Source organism: Peromyscus californicus, unplaced genomic scaffold, assembly GCF_007827085.1.
Source record: "Peromyscus californicus insignis strain IS unplaced genomic scaffold, ASM782708v3 Scaffold_11__1_contigs__length_118956290, whole genome shotgun sequence".
NCBI classification, from domain to species: Eukaryota; Metazoa; Chordata; class Mammalia; order Rodentia; family Cricetidae; genus Peromyscus; species Peromyscus californicus.
In genome coordinates, this window is record NW_026294402.1 from 51,259,358 (window position 1) to 51,281,926 (window position 22,569).

Consider the following 22,569-nt stretch of genomic DNA (forward strand, 5'->3'; position numbering starts at 1 on the left):
GCTCCGAGAGCTCTGCTTGGGTCACCTCATTAGGAAGACTTCACTTCCTAGAGCCTGCCCTATAGACGGCCCTCGCCATTGCTGAGATGACTTGTGAACCAGGAAGCCAGATACAAGTGCTCACCTCAACCCCAGCCTTATGACACTGGGGACAAGGATCAAATATGCACGACTTCACCCACCAAGACGGGGGTGGGGGGGGGGCAGCTGCAGGTGGTGGTATCATTGTAATTGGTGCTGTCATGGTACGGGGTGCCGGTCCCATTGTTGTAGATGTTTTAACTTCACACACCACGGGGCACCAGCTGTAGGACACACAGTCCCCGGCGTCTCAGGACACTGAGCACTCTTCATGCCCTCTCTGCGGGCCCATGTTTCTGTACTAATATCCTATAACTGCTTTAGCCGTCAATGCCGTAGCTTAAAGGCAATACAAATCGAATCCCCCACCACTCTGGAGACAAACAATATGAACAACTTCTTGGACCACAAGCAGGTGCAAGTACAATAGATTCCCTCTTAGCCTTCTGGACAGATCCATCCTCCCGCTTAGGTCCTGTGGTGGCTGCTGACACACTTTGACCCCAGATGACATCTCTGCCTCCCTGGTCATTCCACCTTCTCCTCTCCCGTAGTCCCATCTCCCCCTGTCTCCTCTGGGCCCACACAGGCTCAGCTTAACCACATGTGCGAAGACGTCTTCCCTCTAAAGTAACTCACAGGCACCAGGGGTGAGGGCCCGGTGTGCTCAGGAGCCATTATCTGGACACGCACGGGCACCTCCCTAGTCACCCAGGACATCACACTCCACAGGATCAGAGCTGAGTATCTCTTTCCTCAGTCCCATCCGCTGACCTCCCATCTCAGGAGGTGAGGCCCCATCAAGCAGCTGCAAGGTTCAAAGCCCTGGAGTCAACTCTTTCAACCCTTGACTCACCCCCACAGCTAACCCACAACAAGCTTCGCTCCATCCCAAATCTAACTCCTCCTCCCCCGCAGCTTTGCCCTGGTCCAGGCAAAGCTCTCCTGCATTATTGTGCACTCTCTTGGGCCACCTGCTGTGCCTTGCCCCCCCCCCACCAGTGTCCTCAACGAGAAGCCAGAGGGAACTTTGAAGTCCACTTAGAGCACGTCACTCCTGTCAAGTCCTGTGGTAACCCTGTGTCACTCAGAGCCAAAACCCAGGTCCCAACACTGCGATGTACATTCTGATAAGTCCTGGAGCCTCTGGACGCCAGGGGACTTCTCACAGGCCAGGCGTGCTCCCACGGGGGAGGGGCTCTCACAGGCCAGGCATGCTCCCACGAGGGAGGGACTTCTCACAGGCCAGGCATGCTCCCACAGGGGAGGGACTTCTCACAGGCCAGGTGTGCTCCCACAGGGGAGGGGACTCCCTCTGGAGCCCTGTCAGGAATCCACGCCTCCTTTGGTACTAAGAGTCGCTTGCTTGGTCTCAGCCCCTAACCCTGCTGTCTCTTTCCTGTCTCTTTCCCTCCTTGGCATTCTCACTATAGAAGACGACACAGATCTGACCTCTCCATCGGGTTTGTCTGTCTCCCTAACTAGACTGTAAGCTCCTTGGTGATCTTAAGCTTCTAGCCCTGAGGTAGTGCTGGACCACAGGTGTCTGGGCTCTGCTCACCCACCTGTCTACTTGACCACAGCCACAGGTAGGTGAGCTAGTCCCTGGACGAGGCCCACCAGGCACTAAGCCCAGCACACAGGGAAGCCCAGAGTGCCAGGGACAACTGTGCTGAGGAGAGCTTTATGTGACAAAAGGAGTCCCCGGCTGGTGAGGAGACAACTCCGTCCCTGGCAGAAGCTGCAGGTACAAAAGCTGAGAAGGAAATGGTGTGATGGGGAGGCGGAGGAAAGGAGGCCAGAGAGGTTGAATGGGCCTGGCTGTGAAGGGCCCTGGAGAGAGGCTCGGGACAGAACTCTCCACGAGAAGTGGCCAGGTGTGTGAGTCAGGACACTCCTTCACCTTGGAGGGCTACACACAGCCTAGATGCAGAGAGAAGTTGGGGTCCTGGGGCTCCCCATCACACACCCAGTAAGGGACTGAAAATTCTCCAGCTGTGTCTCATCCAGGGAGCCCCTCAAGCCCCAGTATTGCTGTGGAGCCCTGTGGTGTTTGAATTTCTCCCAGGGCCCTTCCAAGGCCTGTGCTGGGATGGGCCCTGGGAAAAATTAAACAGCACAGTTTACAACAAAGTCTAGATTAGATTAGATTAGGGTCCTCAGAAAGAGAAACAATTTCTCTCTGCCTCTGTGTGTGTGTGTGTGTGTGTGTGTGTGTGTGTGTGTGTGTGTGTCTGTTTCTGTCTCTCTATCTCTCTGTCTCTCTTCCTATCTGCCTCTCTCTCTCTCTCTCTCTCTCTCTCTCTCTCTCTCTCTTATGCACATGTTCAGACCCTCTCACACAGAGAGAGAAATAGGGAAAGAGAAGCCTCCATTAGAACACCAGAACTCAACCATGCAGGCATCATGGTCTCAGCTCCCAACTCTGTGGAACCTTGTTAGGGCTGCTTAAGTGGACTATAGTGGGTAGAAGAGCCAAGAAGAACCTCCTGGAAGAGACCACCCCTGGCCAACAACCCTTCTACCCCACAGCAAGCCCTAAGGCCAGCCCTCATTACAGCAGTGTTTTTGACAGCACAGAGGAAGTCCCTGGGTCGATGGAACTCTGCATCTTCCATGAGACACAGCCAGATTCCTTGAGGCTGTGAGAAGAGGCAAGGATGTTCTGGATCCTGAGCACAGAGTAGAACTTTCCCTGTGGCCTCATCAAGGTAATTCAGCCTGGCCAAAGCCACCTGAATCAACATGCAGAGACCCGCCCCCTCCCCACAATCTAGCTTCCACTCCAAAGGGAGCTGCTGGGAGGTGAGGGCCCAGTCTGACGAGAATGCTCGTGATATACTAGGCGGGCAGATCTATATAGCGAGCAGACTTCCATAAGATGACTTTAGGTGGAGTTAATTTGTTTTAAGAAAATTTGAAGGGCCCTGAAGTATTTCAGTAGAGGGTAAGCGTCCCTGAATCCAGAGACTCCTGAGAAGGGCCTGGGGGTGGGGTGAGTTGCCCTCCAAAGGAGACTACTGTCATCTACACAGCCCTGAACATCACACCATCAGGAACGTTCATGCAGGAACAGCAGACATAAACAGCCCTATTTTGACAGGACAATACCAAAGCCCAGAGAGGGAAATGCCTGACCCAGGGTCACACAGCAAGTCTGTTGCTATCCCAGTGGGAAGCTGCTGCTTCATTCTGCCAACCCTGGCTGGTTCACTCACCAAAATGCTCACTGCACCAACAACCCCTGGCCGCCCTCTCTGTGGCCCAGCGTAAGCGGCTGCCCCACCTCAGCTGGGGTTCCTCTAACTATAAGGTAGAGACTTCTCACCATGACAATCTGGCTCCTCTGAGGCCTGGCATGAGGAAGGCAGAGGGAAGCAGCCTGGGGGTTGGGGACAGGAGCCAGCAAGGGAAAGGACCCGAAATCAACAAGCGTTCCAGAATTTTAAGCAGTTTTTGGAGGAAAATGAGGAACAGGTTCAGCTGTTGCGATTTGCTCCAGGGGAAAATTATGTTCCCGTGCTCTATTATACAGAACAGAAGGAACATTTGGTGGGTTGAATACTTGTTAATTTATTTCTCTGTTTGTTAATGGGCTCGCCACACGCGCATGCTCAGGCACAGGCCACATCTCACACACACACACACACACACACACACACACACAGAGAGAGAGAGAGAGAGAGAGAGAGAGAGAGAGAGAGAGAGAGAGAGAGAGAGAGAGAGAGAAGCATCAACAGGAGACAGCACAGGCTCCCTGGGTCTCCCTGCCATCTTCCTGTCAGGTAGCATTCAGGTTCTTGCTCTTTCCTCTCAGCACAAAGGGTCTGGAAGGAGACTGTGTGTACCTGGAAACTGGACTGGCAGTGAGGTAAGCCAATAGGCTAGGACAACGCCTCTGACCGTGGAGAAGTGGGCGGACTGAGGAGTGTTCCTGTGAGGAGGGCACAGACAGCAGTCTCCACAAGGTCTCTGTCGCTGTGATGAACACTATGACCAAAGGCAACTTGGGGAGGGAAGAGCCGATTTCGACTTACACTTCCAGGTCACAGTCCATCACTGAGCAAAGTCAGGGCAAGAACTCCAGACAGGAGCTGGTGCAGAGCCAATGGTGGAGCGCTGCCCACTGGCTTGTTCCCCATGACTTGCTCAGCCTGCTTTCTTATACACCCCAGAACCACCTGCTCAGAGCTGGCACCGCCCACTGTGGGCTGGACCCTCCCACATCCATCAATTAAGAAATGTTCCGCAGACTTGCCCACAGGCCAGCCTTTCTTGTTTTGCTCCCTACAGGCCGATCTTGTAGAGGCATTTTCTCAATTAAGAGTCCCTCTCCCCAGATATGTCTAGGTTTATGTCAAGCTGACAAAAACCGACCAGCAAAGGCAGTAACTCATTAACACTGGCCCAATAAATGATGCTTGTACTTGGGCCACTGCATTGGCTGCCAGCAGAGTAGCCCAGAGCAAGGATCTGGGGCTTCCACTGCCCCAGAATTCCCAACTCTGAAAACAGTGACCACCCCGAACCAGGTTCATTCCCCAATCCTGACCAAACTGACCTCACCCAAGCCAGAGTCCTCAGTCACCACCCACCACCCACACAAGCACTGTCTGCTTCTCACATCTACATCCAACGCTCAGGCCACCCTTGGGCATGAGCCACTCCATCCCTCCTGGAGACCTGGACCAGCCATACTTTGAGAATACACCTTCCCCCTGCTCCAATCCCCACACTGACTGTGTGCGTTCTCTTTACACTGTGTGCATTCTCTCCCACGGAGGAAGGCACACACCAGATCCTTCACTCTCTAGCGTAGGAAGCGGGATGCAGGGAATCTTTCTCAGTGTACTGTGCTTCTGAGCAGGGCTGACCACCTCCCTTTCTACTCATGTCTACACAGAGACATGTAAGGAGCTAGAGTAGCAGGCTAGAGAGCTGGGTTTGAAGCAAGTTCCTGCACTCAAACAGATAAACTGAGGCAAATAGATCGCTAGGCTGTGAGGAGCCTTCCTTGGAGTAATACACAGGCTTGGACTTGAGCCCGATGAAGAAGAAATCAAGCTTCCCAAGTAGAAACAGCAGCAGCCGAAGGCTCAGGCAGAGCCAGAGTCCACCCAAGGAGGGATGCTGAGACTGTCGCTGAAGGTCCGGAGCCCGGGGGTAAGACTGCCCTAGCAGAGACCCTGCCTGCCCAGTTGACGAAGGATGGTGCTGCTGAGGGCCGAAGTGCCCTCCCCTCTCACAGTACACATTAGGAATTATTTCTCTCTGGAGCAAATGATTTGTTACAATATCCACCACGTGCCTTTCCTGGCTGGGCACCCTCCCATACATCCTGGATTAATCCCGGAAGTCACTCCATTCATTTAGGCCATACCTAAGTATGCCTCCTCTTTTATTAGGGAAATTTTTCATTGTCTTGAGGAGCTCATAGGTTTTAATTTGGTGCAGATATTTTACAGCCTCCCTCAGTGGCTCAAGGCACAAGTAGGCTTGTGCCTGAAAAGACCTTCTGGGTCCCAAAAGCCTGGCAGGGGAGCATCAGATTCCAGGGAGGTTAGCAGAGCATAGCCCATTCCTCCAGGGACCAGGAACTCAGTCCTTGGTGCTATGTGACACTGGGTCACCCTTTAACTTCCCTGATAGGTGAATCCAAGGAAGACTGCATTAGCTGGGTGCTGATGCACTGAGCTTACCCAGGGAAGTCTAGGGATCACCCTCCAGGGACCAGTGTAGAAGAATGGTGAGTCAAGTTCAGACAGAAGAGCACGGTCCAGGGCAGGCAAAGCAGGGGCCACTCAAAGCCTAGTTCCAAACTCTGTCGACTGTGCTTGAGAGCCCATCATGGTCCAGACCGCTGTGCAAATCCAACAGGCCAATCGGAGAGGTTTGCCCAGGGCCTGACTGTCATGCAGAAGTGCTCAGGAAGGTGAGACTCTGGGGTTCCCAGCCTACCATAGACTCTCCCCACCTCACCCTCCTGTAACCCTCAAACAGCCTAGCCCTTGGTTCCTTTGCTCTGGATGATGGTCACCCCTCAGGCTAACTCCCACAGGCACAACTTGCCATGAAAAGCTGTCACGACTTTCCTCCCAGCCCTTACATGAGAGCTTCCTACCCACTACCTGAAGCCTTGAAGCCTGGCTGTTCACCAACCCTGAATGACTCCTTGACCCTCCCCCTCAGGCTGACTCTGTGCTGGATCTAGGCTATGTGCCTGCCCCCATCCTATGTTAAGAGATACCCCCAACGCTTAGGCCTCCATCTCCACCAGGGTTCTGATCTGTCAGTCTCCCCATTTCCACCACTACCTCCCCCTCTCCCTGCCGCTGCTGCCCCTGGGCAACTCATACTTTGCCCCAGGCTTACTCATGCAGCCATATCTTTGCTCACACTGCTCCCAATCAGGCAGGCTGTCTGCCACCCCTCTGGCTCCCCAGCTTCCCACAGTCCTCTTAAACCCCAAGGACCAGACTCCATCTTGGAGTGCTCCCTGACTTCTAAGCCCTAGCTGCTTCTTTTCATCGAGGTTCATAGCATTTCTCTTTGATCCTGTGAATGTCAGGCTGTTAACAGAGGTTAGGACTGTGTCACCCACTCATTCTGTGACAGGTGAGCCCAGGCAAAGCCACAGGGTACTCAAGAAAATGTAGCTCATTAGATGACTCAGACTCAGTCCTCAGGGAAGACTCCCACTGAGGGAGTATAATACTTCCCTGGAGGAGGTGTTATTGTGCCCATTGTGCAGATGAGAAAACTGAGGATATGTGAATCTCTTGCCCAAGCAGCAGATCTGGGAATGCAACCCATTCCACAAATCAGTGCTCTTAGGGTGCTGTCTATACGTGGTTTTGTTCCACAAACAAGTACCCAACCAGCCCCGTGTCCAGCACAACCAGATGTGCTAGTTCCTCTGACTCTCACCACACCTGGGGGGCTTGGAGAGGCTCTCTGTGACACCCAAGAGAGAACAGAGGTCCACAGAGGCTGGGTCACTCACTCAAAGCCACACAGTAATCCAGGCTGGGATTTGAATGTAAATTCCCTCAGCTCCCAGCTGGCTGAGAGCTGCTGATCAGGACTCCCCAACCCCACTCGAGGGTCTCTGTAGGACCTGCCATGCCTGGGGCTGCTGGCCTCCCCTCCCCCAGGACTCCCAAGAGCGCCTCATGGTTGGTTGACCTTTTGGAGGGCCAGGCTTTCACAGTTCTGGGTGTTTACACAGTCAGCCTGGCTGTGACAGCTCGAGAAAGTAGGACACACAGAGGAGGGAGGGGGTATGGCAGGTGTGGGCTGCAAACGCTCCCGCTACCTTCTTTCCACATGGCCTGGACAGAGGAGCCACCATGGCACAGGCTCCTCGAATGACCTTGGGCAACCACTGGGAACAGTGCCCTTGGACTTGGGGGAAAGGCCTAGACTGCCCGCTGATAGGAGGGGACATAGCTAACCTTTCCTACAGCCTCTCATGGCTTAGGGACTTGGAGGGCCCCGGGAGACATGGAATGAGAGAACTCTAGCAAGAACCCCTCTGAACTGAGGGTCACTTCATCTATGAATGGGATGCTCATCACTCTCCCCCAAACATCATGGAGGTAGAAGGAGCCAGTGGGACCCAGCAGGTCTGAGGCTATGCCAACTCTGGAGCATACAATAAATAGTCAGATTCAAGCTGGACAAATCCTAGAATCTCCCAGAAAGCCAGCTGGGTAGCACTGGGTGTGAGTGCTAGGCTACCACCCAACAAACAACAACAAAACCACACCCACATGTCACCAGGAAAGCTAGGGTGGCAACTGTGTCTTAGTACCAGGGACCATGGGCCCTCAGAAGCCAAGAAAATGGTCCAGGCCTTCTCCCATTTGTACCCTGCCCTAAGGGAAGCTCCCGACAGCGACCCCTGGTTCTCTGTGCTCCACCAAGCTCGGCCAGGGCTCTGGATGTGGTTAGGACAAAGGGATTCCATGCATCATGTGGACAACACTGAACATCAAGCAAGGATAAGAAACAGCAGACAGGGGAAGCCTTGGGCTGCCTCAGTGCAGGGTGAGCTGTGAGGGACGGGACCCTAGTGGAGGCCACGGGTCTGTGGGCTGGAAGCTGGAGGCTAGAGGTGGCTTACTAGCTACATGGAATGGGCCCCCCAGCCCATCACACAGTCTGGCCTGGGCCTTGGCCAGGCGCCCTCTTCAACAGTCTTCCTAGCAGCTCTGCAGCTCTCCAAGCCCAGGCGGCCTTTCACCACGCAGAAGAGCCTCTTGACTGAAAGGCCTCTGAGGCGCCTCGCCGCTGTGTGTCCCTTAATTGGGAAATTGTTAACTCCTTCAAGAGGAATTTTAATTCAGCTCCCCTCGACTGAAGGTTGGCAAACCTAAGTGCCAGCAAGCAGCATGCACACCCCTTCCCTAAACCTCGATCTGCCGGGAGGCGGGGGCGCAGACAGCATGTTGCTCAGGCCACTTGCACAGTGCCGGGTCCTATGACTTCCAGGCTTTCTACCCCACTTCTGGTGCAGCGTGCCTGTTCCGTGCTCTGAAGACAGCTCTGCCCTGTCTTTCCATGACCCATCACGTCTGCTAGGACTCCCACAGGAGCAACCCGGAGCCTCTCATGGACTCTCCCACACTTCCCTGGAACTGAGCCCCTCCAGGCACATTTGTTGAGCATTTACTATGTGCCAGCCCTTTATATGCATCAGACTACTTCATCTGCACAAGGCAGATGCCATTATTAGTCCCAATTTGCTGGTAACAAGACTGAGGCCCATCCAGATAAAGTAAATTGCCTCAGTTCATACCCCATTTGGGAGTGGCAGAGCTTGGAATGGATTCTACACTGCCAGTCCCAGAGCAGATACAACTTTTTTTTTTCCTTAACTTAATTTCTTTATTGATTATTTGGGAATTTCACATCATATACCCCAATTCCGTTCATTTCCCAGTCCCTCTATATCTGCCCTTCACCCTTGTGGCATCCTCCCATCAAAGGAAATTTAAAAAAAAAAAAAACGAAAACCAAACCAAAACAGACACTCAAACAAAAACCACTTTGCTGCTCCGTCTTTCCTGCCTCTCCGTCTTTCCTGCCTCTCCGTCTTTCCTGCCTCTCCAACACCTCCTCATTCGTCTTAGTGGCCCTGGGAGCCACAGTGTGTCATGCAGTACACCCTTTTGTCTTATCAGCTTTACCTGCAAGTGTTCAATCCAATGAGTCACTGGTCTGGTTCAAAGCCTCTGGTTTCTGATACACCATCATCACGGGACCCTCGCTGACACTCCTCTCAGATATCCCGCAGCCACCCCAATCATGGAGGTCCTGCGGGTATCATTCCGAAGGACCAGTCCTTTTACATGCTCCAGTAGGTCATAGATGGCGTAGATGTTAGGGTGGGCCAACCCAAGGTCCTGGATGTGGGCCTGGGTGGTAGTTGAGCTGGTCAGACATGGCAGCTGGGGCTACCCCCCTCAGGCTTGGGGCAGAGCTAGCTCTCCCACACTAGTGATGAGGGGTGGGGCCTGCTCTCCAGAGTGCAGGGGGCCAGCTCTCCTGTTCCCAGGTCACTGGGGCCAGTTCTCCCATGGGGGTTGGGGCCAGCTCTCTTGCTGCAGTGTCCAGAGAGGGGCAAGGCCAGTGAAGGGTAGGTCCAGCTCAGCTTGACCCTCAGATTTCATCATACCTGATTCTTATGCCCCCCTGTGGTAACAGGGGCCACAGACATCAACACAGACCCCAAGTGCAACAGGACCACAGACCCAGACATGGCTCTTGGCAGCAGTTCAGGCCTGGATGTCATCATGGCCCCTGTGGCAGTTCAGGTCACCCAGATCAGTACGGTCCTGGCAACAGCATGCCTCTTGGACACCAACATGGTCTCAGGTGGCTGGCCAGACCCCAGGCATCCAAACAGCCCTTGGTGGTAACAGGAGCCATGATGTCAACTCAGACCCTGGCTGCTGTAGAGACATGGACCCAGACATGTCCCCCAGTGGCAGCTTAGGCCTAGAGGACACCGCGGTCCTGGGTGACAGCACAGGCCATTCAGATCAGCATGGCTCTGGTGGTGGTATGGCCCTTGGACACCAACAAGGCCACAGGTTGTGATCCAGACCCTGTGCATCTGTGTGGCCTTTGGTAGCAGCACAGGCCATGAACTTCAACACAGACCCCAGCTGCAGTAGGACCATGGACCCAGACATGGCCCTTAGCAGCAGCTCAGACCCAATATCAGCAGATACAATTTGTAACTGTCACTATGACTGCCTGCTTACCCATGGCTGTGAGTCTTACCCTGGGGGGGCCATAATCACTTCATCTCTGTGTCCCTGGGTACAGCCCATCCTAGCCTACAGGCATGTTTCATAAATGTTTGCAGAGTGAGTAATTGAAAGGTGAACAAAACCAAACACTTGGCTAGTTACTCCTCCTTTGAGCTTAACCTCACCTCTGACAAAAACAAACTGCAGAGCTGGCTCGGCAGTTAAGATCACTTGGTTCTCTTGCAGAGGACTGGGGTTTGGTTCCCAGCATCCCCACTGCAGTCTACAACCATTCTTAACTCTGCCTGGTCCATGTTGGGACTGTCCGCTGCTATGTATATCAGATTGTCAGTCCCTTGCTGGTCCGGGCAGCCAGTGGCACAGAAGGAACCCAGGCAGGAGGATCCAGATTTTGAAGCCAGCCTTAACTTTATATCAAGACCCTGTCATGAGAGCTGGGGATACAGTTCAGGAGTTGGTCACTGGCCTACTGCACACAAAGCCTTGGTTTCCATTCCCAACACCAAAACACATACACGTTGAAACTGTAACCCCTAAATAAGTTGAAAATGTGACCATGCCCTTGTTTGGAAAGTGGGATTAGCTAATTGGGAACTCAACTAGCTAATTAGGATGAGGTCACACAGGAGTAGGATTGCCCTTAATTCAATAGAAGTGTTTGACAAAATAAAAAATATGGGCCAGTAAGATGTCTCAGTGGGTAAAGGTGCCCGCTGCTGAGCCTACTGACCGAACTGACCTCCAGGTAGGCGAGGGAGAGAATCTACTTCAGCAAATTGTCCTCTGACCTCCACGTGTATTCTGTGGCACACAAAGTAAACAAATACAATCTAATTAAAAACAACAACTGTTGATTCACACACCTTTTTAAAAATATGGAGATCCAAACTAAATCAACTAAATTTTTTTTTTTTTTTTTTTTTTTTTTTTTTTTTTTTTTTGTAGAGCGATTTAGCAATACAGCACCCAGGGAGACACCATGTGAAGAGACAGAAGGAAGCCAGGCAGAGAGGCCTAGCCCAGGTCCTCCTGCACAGCCCTCTGGCCTGCAGAGGAATGATGCACTATCCTCCTGATGTTTAAGCCACACAGGTATGGAGTTCTGGTGTGCACCTACTAATACCCACACACTTGGGCTTCGGAGCTAACCTGACTCCTCATGGGTTGTTTGGCCTTGACAGGCTACTACCTTCTCTAACCCCAAGCTTGCTCATGCCATCCAGGACACTGCATGCAGCAGGTTCTCTATAATGTCTGGATGAAGGGGCCAATGGCATCCCTCTTCCCTATGGCTGTGATATGAACGTAGTGAGCTGGAGGATGGGCTGTGCTCTAGAGACACTGAATCCACAGACACCCAGCCATAAGAGACGCGCATCTCAGGTACCCTGTGCTGCTCCCTGAGTAAGTAGGCAGAGGTGCGGGGAGGGAGTACTATGTCCATCAAGCCTAAGACACGGCTGAGTCCCCTGCAGGAGATGGGCCCCCACTGGGCTCTGAGGTGGGAGAGGAGACTCCTGTTGCCAAGTGCATCCTCTGTCCTATGGAGCCCAGACCCACTGTGTACTTGAGGGAGGCAGATTCAGCTCAGTCGGCAGAGGAAAGAGCCTCACCAGGGCTGTTCCAGGGCCTGGACAGAGTGACGTCATCAGTCTTGTAGCTGTGTAAGGAAAGGTCAGATGGACACCTGTTCTCCCATGGCATGAACCTGATTTGGGCCAAAGAGTCCCAACCTGAACAATCGTTAAGAGGTGACTGGGGGGCTAAGGAGTTAGCTCAGTTGGGAAAGTGTTCATCTCATGCATAAGGACCTGAATTCAATCCTCAGGACCAATTTTTTTTTAATCAAAAACTAAAGTGGTGGTATGTGCTTCATAACATCAGTTTTGGGGAGGCAGACAGCCTCTGGAGCTTGGTAGCCAGCCTGTCTAACCTACTCAACAAGCTCCAGAACAATGAGAGAACCTGTCTCAAAATACAAGGTGGGTTACCTGGGTAACCACACCCAAGGTTGACCTTTGGCCTACATACACACACACACACACACACACACACACACACACACACACACACACACACACACACACACACAAGGTGGTGCCTGGGCCTTCTTAATCATCTACATTCTTGGGTCTCCCTAGCAACTCCAGATCAAGAGGTCTGGGTGGACCTCAGAGGATCCCTGTCTCTAACTTCCCTGGGTGTTTGTGATGGCTTGAATGAGGTATTTCCCATAATCTCAGGCATTTTAATGTTTGATCACCAGTTGGTGGAGCTGTTTGGGAAGGCTTAGGAGGTGTGGCCTTGTTGGAGGAAATATGTCACCAGAAGCAAGCTTTTTGTTTGTTTGGTTGGTTGTTTTGTTTTGTGACAGGTTTTCTCTGTGCAGCCCTGTCTGTCCTGGAACTCACTCGGTAGACCAGGCTGGCCTTGAACTCACAGAGATCCACCCGCCTCTGCCTCCCAAGTGCTGGAATTCAAGGTGTGCACCACGACCGCCCGGCTGGAAGCAAGCTTTGAGAGGTGAAAGATTCATGTCATTTCAGTTTTGAGATGTCTGCTTCCTGCTTAGGTTTCCAGAAACATATTCTGCTCCTGTTCTATGCCACCTCCCTGCCATTATGGACTCCTCTCCTTCTGGAACCACAAGCCAAATAAGCCCTTCCTCCTGCAAGTCACCTCATTCATGGGGTTTTGTCACCGCAATAGGAAAGTAAGTCGCACAGTGTCCTGATGCAGAGCAGGGCTGAGGCACCGCAGCCCCCAGAGCTCCGTGGCTTGGGAAGGGCTTTGACAGTGATGCATGGAGTGGGAACAGCATATAGACAGGAGACCAGGGGAACAAGAGAGTGAGGACAGCAGATGAAAACGAGCTGAAGATGATGGCACTGACAAGATGATACAACAGGTTAGGTTAGCTCACCACACACCGTCAGGTCTGGGGAGTACCAGCCGGCCGGCTAGCGAAAGGGGCCAAGAAGTAGTCGTGTCAGGGAAGGCATCTTAGAGAGGTGAGCCTTAGCTAGCTGTGAGGGAATCATTCTAGAAGGAGGTGATGCAAAGTGAGATTGAGCTTGGGTGAGGCAGGTCACCTCTTGGAAAGAAGATGGGTACAACGGATGGGCTTAGCCAGATCACGACAGAATTAGCAGGATAAGGTCTTGGCACAGGGAACTATGGCAGGTTCCTGAGAAGCATGACCTGAAGGAAGGCCAGTTAGTGAGGCTTAGAGGAGCCTGTACCCGCTTCAGTCCTACCAAGTGTGGCTCTCTTTCGGGGAGGAAAGGATAATAGAATTGAGCCTAGTATCAGCAGTCAGCACACCTCCCTGCCCTGACAAATGTCACAGAAGGTACCAAGTATTAGGTCCCGGGGAGGAGTGGCTGGGAAGGTGAGCTGGCAGAATTTCTCGGGACTGTAAATCCAGAAGCCCAATCCCTCGTCTACAGAGCTGCAGTAAAAGGGCAGGCTGTCACTAGAGAGCCCTCAGGGCTGGGTTCGCGTTGGGTAGTTAGCCCCCAGATTCCTCTCTATGTGTTCTAGTCCAGGCTTTGAGGCTTTCCCAGCCACCTGGATCCTGACAGTAGCCCTGTGTCTACATGTGCAGCCTCGTCCCTTTCCAATTACATTCACGGGTCTGCCCTGCCTGCCCCCAGCCCTAAAACACCTCCAAACGGATTCCTGTCTTCTCCTCCAAGCCTACCTGAGTAAGCGGTACCTACCACACACATCCCCAAACTCTGCTCTCTTATACCCTACAGCCACCCTGAAGATGCCCCTTCAAAAGCCCCCAGGTTAAGCTTGCCATCGTGTCTAAATTGGGGATGGGGTCTTTAGACTTGCCTTCCAGCTTCTGTGGCCCATGGTGACCTCAGGCCTTTGCTCTCCTTCCTCAAAGGAGCCTCTGCCATCAGTCCCATGCCAGCCAGCCAGCATTGGAAGTCGCCATCTTTCTAGCCTCACTTGTCTCCATAAAACATATTACTCCCTGGCCTGACTGCTGAACTGCTCTAGACTTCCCTGCCTGTCCTGTTTGAAGGTCAGTTCTGTGAGGGTATGGATTTATCTGACATGTCCCTGGTAGGGACACATGGTTCTCCAGATGTGGTGTTGGGCACACAGAGACATACCTAGCAGTGGGTATTTCGCAAGTCAGGAGAATAAGAAATGAATGAACCGCTGAGCCATTGATGACACCAGGGAACACACATGGAACAACTAGTATATACCATGTAAGGATAAATGTGTGACTCAGGAGACATTCTGTCCTGAGAAGCCCCCACACATATACCCATGGGCAATTCCAGCCTCCATGGGAGCAGGAGCTAGTCCAGCAGCACCACCCAGGTGTCAGGGAAATTACCCCAGGCTCTCCTAGGTCCCCACCATGAGCCACCATCCCTGAGACAACAAGGAAAGGCCCATTTGAGCAGGCATGCTCTTTCAAGCAAGAGCCAGGAAACGCATGCTTCCTGAAAGGAAGAGACCTGGACAGGGCTTCCCCAAGTCCATAGGGACTCCAAGGAAACATCACAGGTCCCATTGTACTGAGAGGTGTGAGGCCTCTCACCTGGGACCCGTCCTTGCCTGCACTTCCTCCATCCTGCCAGAGGACAGCCTGCTGTCCCTTCCCAAACACAGGAGCACTTCAAGAAGTGACGAGGGAGGCAGGGGAGAGAAAGGAAAAACCTGGGCTTCTTCAGGATGTCAGGGTTCCCTACGCCAGGCGCCTGCCCCTTAGCACAGTGGAACAAAGTCTTCCCAGCTGAGCCAGCCGCCTTCCCAGCAACCCAGGCCCAAACACAAGCCCAGTGCCCAGCCTCCACAGTACTGCTCAGCCTGCCCTTCCTCGCCACTCAGCCCTTTTCTGCCGTCATTACTCTCCGTGCCCTTCTCTGCTCACCGAGGTTTTATTACAGTGACAAAACACTGGAAACCATCAACATACGCAACGGAGAACTAGTTAAATGGGACACGGCAACACAGGCTGGAACATTATGCTGCCATTAAAAATCACATTATAGAAGAGTATTTAATGATGGGAAAATGATCTTGGTGTAGTATTAAGTGTAAAAGGCAGGTTAGAAACCAGTAAGTACAGCTTGATCCCAATTATGTCATAAATACATATTTTGTAGAAGACTGACGGGCAAAACACCCAAGTGCTTGCATTTTTCTACTGAGAACACACATTGCATTTTATAACCAGAAAAATAGATGGTTTTTAAAGGACCCTACAGGTTTCCAGCCTTGGCTTGGAATCATCTCCTTCAGCCAGCCCTGCCAGCCACCAGCTGAGCCAGGCTCCCCTTGTCCTGTACTTCCTGGAGTGATCCCATGTTGTGCCTGTCACTGCTGCTACCCACAGGGTAGGGGGGTGGGGGTGGGGGTGCAGCAGCCTCCTGGTCAGGATGAGGCAGAACCCAGAACACTATGCCCCATCATCCAGGCACCACAAAGAACCCTGACCTCAGCCTCTTGCCCATTACCTCACTAACACAGGGGACCACCCCACCCAGGACCAACCAGTTATCAGGGCTGTTTTGATGGGTTAAGTGGACTTCAGAGTGACGCCTAGTGTCGGGGAGAGAAAAATGGGGTGTGCTCCCTGCCAAGTCACACACATAAACTGTCCCCCAGGCCCAGGAAGGGGTCTTCTGAGCACACAGTCCCACTGAGTCGAGAAAGGAGGACAACATGGTCTAGCCTGTACCACCACTCCTACTTAGCAAAGTAGCACTGTAGCCGTCTCTCATTGGCTCAGACACAGGAGTAAGGTGACTTTATCTGTCACAGTCAAGCCAGGGTCAAGCCAAGTAGCATCCTTTCCTGTCCCTTCCACTGCCCTCCCATCTCATCAGTTATACCACCGCTTCCACACATTCCCTCACATGGGACACGGAAGGGGAGGGCCTGTCACCTCCCACACCGTACGTGCCCAGCTCCTTGTGATATAGAGCAAGAGGCCATCTGCTCTGTTCACACAAAGCCAAGGTCAGCTAGCTGACAGTGCTTGTCGCAAACACATACACCTAGGATCTGAGCCTTGTCCTGCCCTGAAGGTGTCTGGACCCAAATGTCGACTGTGGAGCCCCATTAACTCCGCACATCGGAGCCGAGGCTGGCCTCTTGACAGTTTCTTGGACACCGACTCTCTCCGTGCACACGTTCCCACTCCCTCCTGACCTGGAGTCAGGCACACATTTGGTCAACGATGTGACAGCAGTAAGGACAGAGAGCATCAGCTTGCCTTTAGAGACACCCCCACCCTGCCTCCGACCAGGGCAAATGGGAACTTATTAGCCAGTGCTGTCTGTGAAACCATGTGGTTGGGACAAGTGCCCCGGGCTTCTGAGCTGGCTACGGACCAGGACTGGCCACAGCAAGGGCTACTGGGATTTGATTTCAGAGGACAGGGACAGATGGAAGTATGTTGAAAGAGGGCCCTGAGACCGTCCTTCCTGGAAGCCCCACTAACCCACAAATGGCCTCTTACCTGTGACTGGGTAGTGTTGGGTGCAGCTGGGCTGGGATCGGCCTGGGTCTGGCTCAGTGGGCTTTTTTGCCCATAGGCACCAGTACCTCAGGGCCTGTGGATACAGGAGGCTGTGGGGAGAAACAGGAGGTGGTTGTCAGACAGGACGGGCAGGGAGGTATGAGGGGGAAACATGCAAAAGGGTTTGTGTCTACCCAGCTGGGCAAGTAACACACACACACACACACACACACACACACACACACACACACACACACACACTCTGTACTCAACGGCATATGGACACTTGCATGCTCCTGCCTCCAGCTGGAGCAGCAAGGCTCTGGGAGCTTGGGTCTTTGGCTGCTTGTCTCCACAACTGGACCTGTGATCTTGGGACAGTCCAGTCTCTAAGCCTCACTTCTCTCATCCATGAAATAAGGATTTCCTCCTTCGGCCAGGACTGCAACAGAATAGCAGGGACACAGGGCCTAGAGGACAGTAGGTGTCCATCAACACCACTACTGGCCTCCTTCCCTGGCCGCTAGGTGCTAAGACAGTCTCCAGGCTAATGTCAGAGAACACAGCGGAGCCCAGGATGCCTCTCCCAGGGTCTGAGTCCCACCTTACCTGTCCCCAAAGAGCCCTGTGGTTCCCACTCATGTTCTCCCCTGTCTTACCCCCTCTTCAAGCATTCTCCAAAGGCTCCCCAGACTGGAGCAGGAAGGATGCTAGAGTTCAGCCTGAGGTCTCTGGTACGTGATGCCATCAGAAGGCCAGAAACGAGGCAGGTGCTCCCAGCTCTCCCAGTTCAAGACCCTGTGGCCCTGAACAGAGTTGTTTTTGTTTTTGTTTTGTATCTCTACCTCAGTTTCTTCAACCTCTCAAAGCCCTCAATCCCTTTCTGAGTTATCACCAAGGGGTCTCAATCAGATCTGTGTTTCTCAGGGTGTGAGACACACGTCTCTGGGTGGCATGAGGGATTTAAATGGTATGCAAACATTTTTATTTCCATTGGTGTGTGTTTGTTTTTCCGTGTACTAGAGAAAAACATGACAGGCACGATTTCACGGATGTGTAACTCAGGGAGCACCGTGATAACCCACCTTCAAACAGTAGTCCACAAAAGGCGAAGGTCATGGGGAAATGAAAGTGAGGAGGTGCCTAGAAAGCCTGCTCTGCCCCAGCAGCCTTCACCCAGGGGCCAGGTCCTGAGTTCTCTGGATTTTCTATGTGGGACCACCCAGCACTGGCCTGCCTGATCACCAGAGCCTCTCACAGACCTTTAAGGTCGGATGAATGGAAGGATGAGCGGATGGGGCCCAAGGTGGTTGATACAGTGAGGGCAGGAAATGGCAAAGGCTCAGAGTCCCTCCCAGAGTCCGTGTTCTAGGAATCTACGGTGTCAGTGAAACGTCTAGCCATGTTGCAGGTGAGAGGGTGGGATCTGGAGGGTGGGGTCTTCGTGCCTCCTGGGCTGCAGATTCTCCTAGAAAGGGGCAGAAAAGTAGGTGCCAAGCGCCAAGCAAGATCCTGACTATAGCAAAAAGGACTAGACAAGAAAGGGCCCACTGGCCCCACAGCCCTCCATCCCTAAACTGTGTCCCAGTTCAGATGGCCCTAATGGTGTCTCCCAATGGCCAAAGATCCTGGAGATCAAGACGGAACACAGTGGTGCCAGGTTGGCACAGGTGGGTGGCCAGAACCTGGATGACTCATCAAGCCTGGGTCCCCTAAGCCAGGTCCAGCCAAGCAGGAGTACCCTCAATAGCTGCCCAAGCTGGCTCCCAGTAGACTGGCATGAGCCAGTCAGGCCCAGGCCAACACGGACAGCCGTGTCCCTGGCAGGCCTCCAGACCACCTGGCTGGCAGCCCTGAGCCCAAGTCTACCAGAGCCGAGCGGCCAAGCCATGCCCATGAGTGCTTCTCAAGCCCCCACTGCCATGCTCCCAGACAATGAATGGGTCTCCAACTCCCTTCCCCCAACCCTATTTGAAGCTCCTGCTCTCCTCAGAGGCATCACAAGAAGTTGCTATGGAAATGGGACCACAGGCAGAGCATGACAATGATTTGGGGCAGGCAGGAGCTGCGGTGGGAGCCAGTGCTCTCCTGGACACGAGGCCTGCCCATGTGCCGAGTCCCAGGAAGGATGAGAGAGCTCAGCTAAAGAGGACCGAGGGACCAGAGCAAGGGCAGGGCTTCCTTCCAACCTGCCCTGCTGGCTCCTTGCCCCTCAGCAGAGCATAGAGAGGCCTGAAAATCCAATGCCTGTTTGGCAGGAACTGGAGGAGGCTGCCAAAGTGGCTGCAGCCCTGGGGGAAGGAAGGTGGATACTGCAAGCACATAGCATGTCACCGAAGTTACATTCCTGTTCTGGGAAACACCCCACAGAACCGGAGTCCCATCACACAGACTGGAGATTGACAGCTACAAGGGCTGGCATCCCCCCACAGCAAGTTAGCCCTCGAGTCAACCCAGAACCCCAGTCTCTTCTTCCCCGGGCCCGAACCCTTGGACAACACACTGTCTCTCATTCACTCATCTTCCCGCTCACTTACACGCCTCTTAAGTGCTCACTGTGAGCCTGGTGACTGGGAGAGGTGCGAAGGATAGAGGAGATACATGGACAGGGTTGACCCATCACAACTGGAGGGAAGATATCCAGATAGAAACCCAGCACCCGGGAGTCAGGGCCGGCGACCTCGGGTTTTAGGCTACACACTTGAGCCAAGCTTCAGAGACCCCCAGTTCCCCTGACTCACCTCCCAAGCACTCTGTCCTCTACAGCCCACTGAGGCCTCATTCCCAGGAGGCTGTAGGGAGGATTTCTTCTAGTATCTTGCTAGAGTTGGGAGCCTGCATGTCTCCCACAGGCCCTTGTAGTAAAGGCATGGTCCCCAGGGAGGCACTATGAGGAGGAGGAGGAGGAGGAGGAGGAGGAGGAGGAGGAGGAGGAGGCTGAGCTTTTGGCCCTTAGGTCAATGGGGATGTGCTTTCATTGAAGACTGAGGCCCCACCCTCTTCTGAGATAGAGGGGTGTGCTCCACACACTCTTCCATCACCACAAGCTACCCACCTCATTATAGACCTGAAGTAACGGAGCCAGCAATCATGGGCCAGAACCTCTAAAACAGTGAGCTAAATAAACCTTTGCTCTATAAGATGGTTGTTTCTGGTATTTTGTCATAGTCATGGTGAGCTATGATCTGCAAGGTGTCCCCTTTCATACAGTATCTATCCCACCTCAGGGCGAGGGTGGGGGGGAGACATGGCATGTTGCTGACCAAGAAGTGGGACTTGAGTTCCACCAGTGGACAGGCAGTTGGACACTTGTTCTCTTCAGACCTCAGGCCCAACACAAAAGTACCTGGCAATTTCAAGATGCCCAGGGGCAAATAGATGCGGAGGGAATGGAATGGACGCTGTAGGAGCAGGAGCTTGGCAGGAGTGACAGGAGACAGGCACTAGCTTTGAGCTCCTGGTGTAGAACCAGGTACTTTCCTCGTGATTCCTAGCTTGGAAGACCTGCCAGCTCCAGGGTATCCTGCATGGGCTCTGTCTCCCAGCAACAGCCATAGCCTACCTGGGCCTGTGTTATCTGCGTGGGACGAAGCCCTGAGAAGTGTCAGCTGGACTACAAGAAGCCCTGGACTGAGAGGACAAGAGCATGAAAGAGCAGCAGGGAGAGAAGGTGGGGCTGGTCCAAGAGTACGGAAAAGAGGAAGGAGATCCCGGGAGGCTTCCTGGTGGAGGCAGAACTAGGGCTGGCTCAGAGCCTGTCCTCCAGAAAGAAAAGCACTTCTTCAGAGAACAGGAACACAGCCTATTTGTCCGTCCACACGACTTGGGCCTAGACTGGCAGGCAGAAGGTGAGGGGGCACCCTGTCCCCACACCACCGGGGCATCCCTAGTTACTGCTGCCTAATGGGGAAACAGCCGGGGCCAGACCCCAGGAGAGACAGAAGAGGGTGGGGCAGAGCATCCCGGAGATGGGGATACAAAGACCGCGCTGCAGTGACCTCAGACCTGGATGGACATGAGGAAGGACAGAGCTGAAGGGTGGACAGATGGGGACACTGCCCCCCAACTCCCACCAGAGACAGTGCTGCAGCTGCTGAGAGGAGCAGACAGCTGGGAAGGAGCCTGTACCCACAGCTTTGAGAAGATTTTTCAGCAATAAAACTCACATTTGAAATGAGACTTTGTGCAGTGAGGGGAAGCCTTCCTATGCCAAACATTAAATCCAGAGGCTATAAAGTGAAAATTTGACAAATCCAACTACATAAACATGTAAAACATCTGTACAGCAGAAGACACCATAAACAATGTTAAAATGCAAGTAAGACACGGCAAGAAAATATACTAATATGCAAAGAGCCCCTACAAATCAATAAGAAAAAAGACAAAAGAGAAAAAATTGGGAGTGAATTAGAAATCCGCAGAGGAAGAACTAAATTGGCCAATAAATGTATGAAAAGATGTTCTATCTCACTAACAATCAGGCAAATGCAAATGAAAGACACGATACCATTTTTTGCCCATCAGATTGGGAAAAATTAAAATGATTTATAACAAGCAGTGCTGGCAAGGATGATGGGAAATGAACACTCATAGACCATGGAAGGGAGGGGAGTTGGCTCAACCACTGCAAGAGTCATTTGGCAATATTGATTAACATTTTAAACCCACATACCCTACAACCCAGTAATCCCATTTCTAGAAGCCTCTTGTACAGAAATAAAAAAAAAAAAAAGTGCAGACACACACATAAAAATACTCAAGGATGCTCATAGCAGCATTGCCCGTAAGAGTAAGAAAGAAATTGGAAATGGCCTAAGCGTTTATCAATAAGGAAATATTCAAGTAAAACACGGCACATCCACGCCACAGACCACCCTGTAGCCATTCAACAGGGTGAGGCACAGCTTCACGACAACAGAGGGAATCGAGACACTACTTCAAAATAACTGTGTTTACAACTCACAGCCTATCCACGGACCGAGAGTGGTATGCCAGGCCTCGAGGTGATCACCCTTGAGGGGTGGGGCAAGGTGGGACAGGGAGCTTCTGGGGTTTCTGCATCCCACAAATGTACTGCTGGATTTTCTTTTGTAATCAGAAAAGCAAAATCAATAGCAAGCTAATGGATTTTTTTTTAATCTTGCCCAGACCCTCATATAAAATGCAGATCTAAGCAGCACTTCTCTGGCTGAGAGGCAGGGCTCCATGCTCCCACCGGGCCCCAGGCGCCGACCCCCAGGCCCCTACTGGAACTCCGGGACCAATTTGAGACCTTGACTGGAGAATATGGGGCCAAGATGACAGGGGCAGAAGGTCACTGCAAGTGTACAGGCCATCTAGGCTGGCTGGAGCCCAAGCCCAGGGCTCTAGCCTATGAGTGCCGGATAGGGGGTTGGGGGATTCTCTAGTCGGGGTGGGGTGTGGGGTCACAGCCCTGAGGAACTCTGGGCTGAGGCTCAGAGGGAGAGGGAACCCAGAAGGCACCTTTGCAGAAGGTCAGGGGCAGAGAGTGGAGGATAGGTGTGCTTTTCTTTACATGACAGAGAAGTTGGCAGAACCATGTGTGCAGGGAGAGACTGGTGTTTGCACCCCAAGTAGCATGGCTGTCTGTAGAGTCAGTGTGGGTCTGTTGATACTGCCTGGGTGACAGCAAAGAGGGTGTGTGTGTCTCAAGGGGAAGAAACACAAGAGGCCTTGTGTGTCTCTGGGAGT

The 22,569-nt window shown here is 52.8% G+C and overlaps 1 protein-coding gene across 6 annotated transcripts in view; it reads right to left on the reverse strand.

The window, feature by feature from the left end:
- The window catches only part of Lingo1 (leucine rich repeat and Ig domain containing 1), a 266,682-nt gene that overhangs the window by 227,460 nt on the left and 16,653 nt on the right, over positions 1-22,569 (reverse strand). For 5 of the 6 annotated variants that reach the window (XR_008222940.1, XR_008222941.1, XM_052761245.1 and 2 more), the window contains exon 2: positions 16,858-16,967. The exons of the other annotated variant lie outside the window; for it this stretch is intronic. The gene's annotated coding sequence lies outside the window, so the exon portion shown is untranslated. The remainder of the gene's footprint in view (positions 1-16,857; positions 16,968-22,569) is intronic. 6 annotated transcript variants of the gene reach the window in all.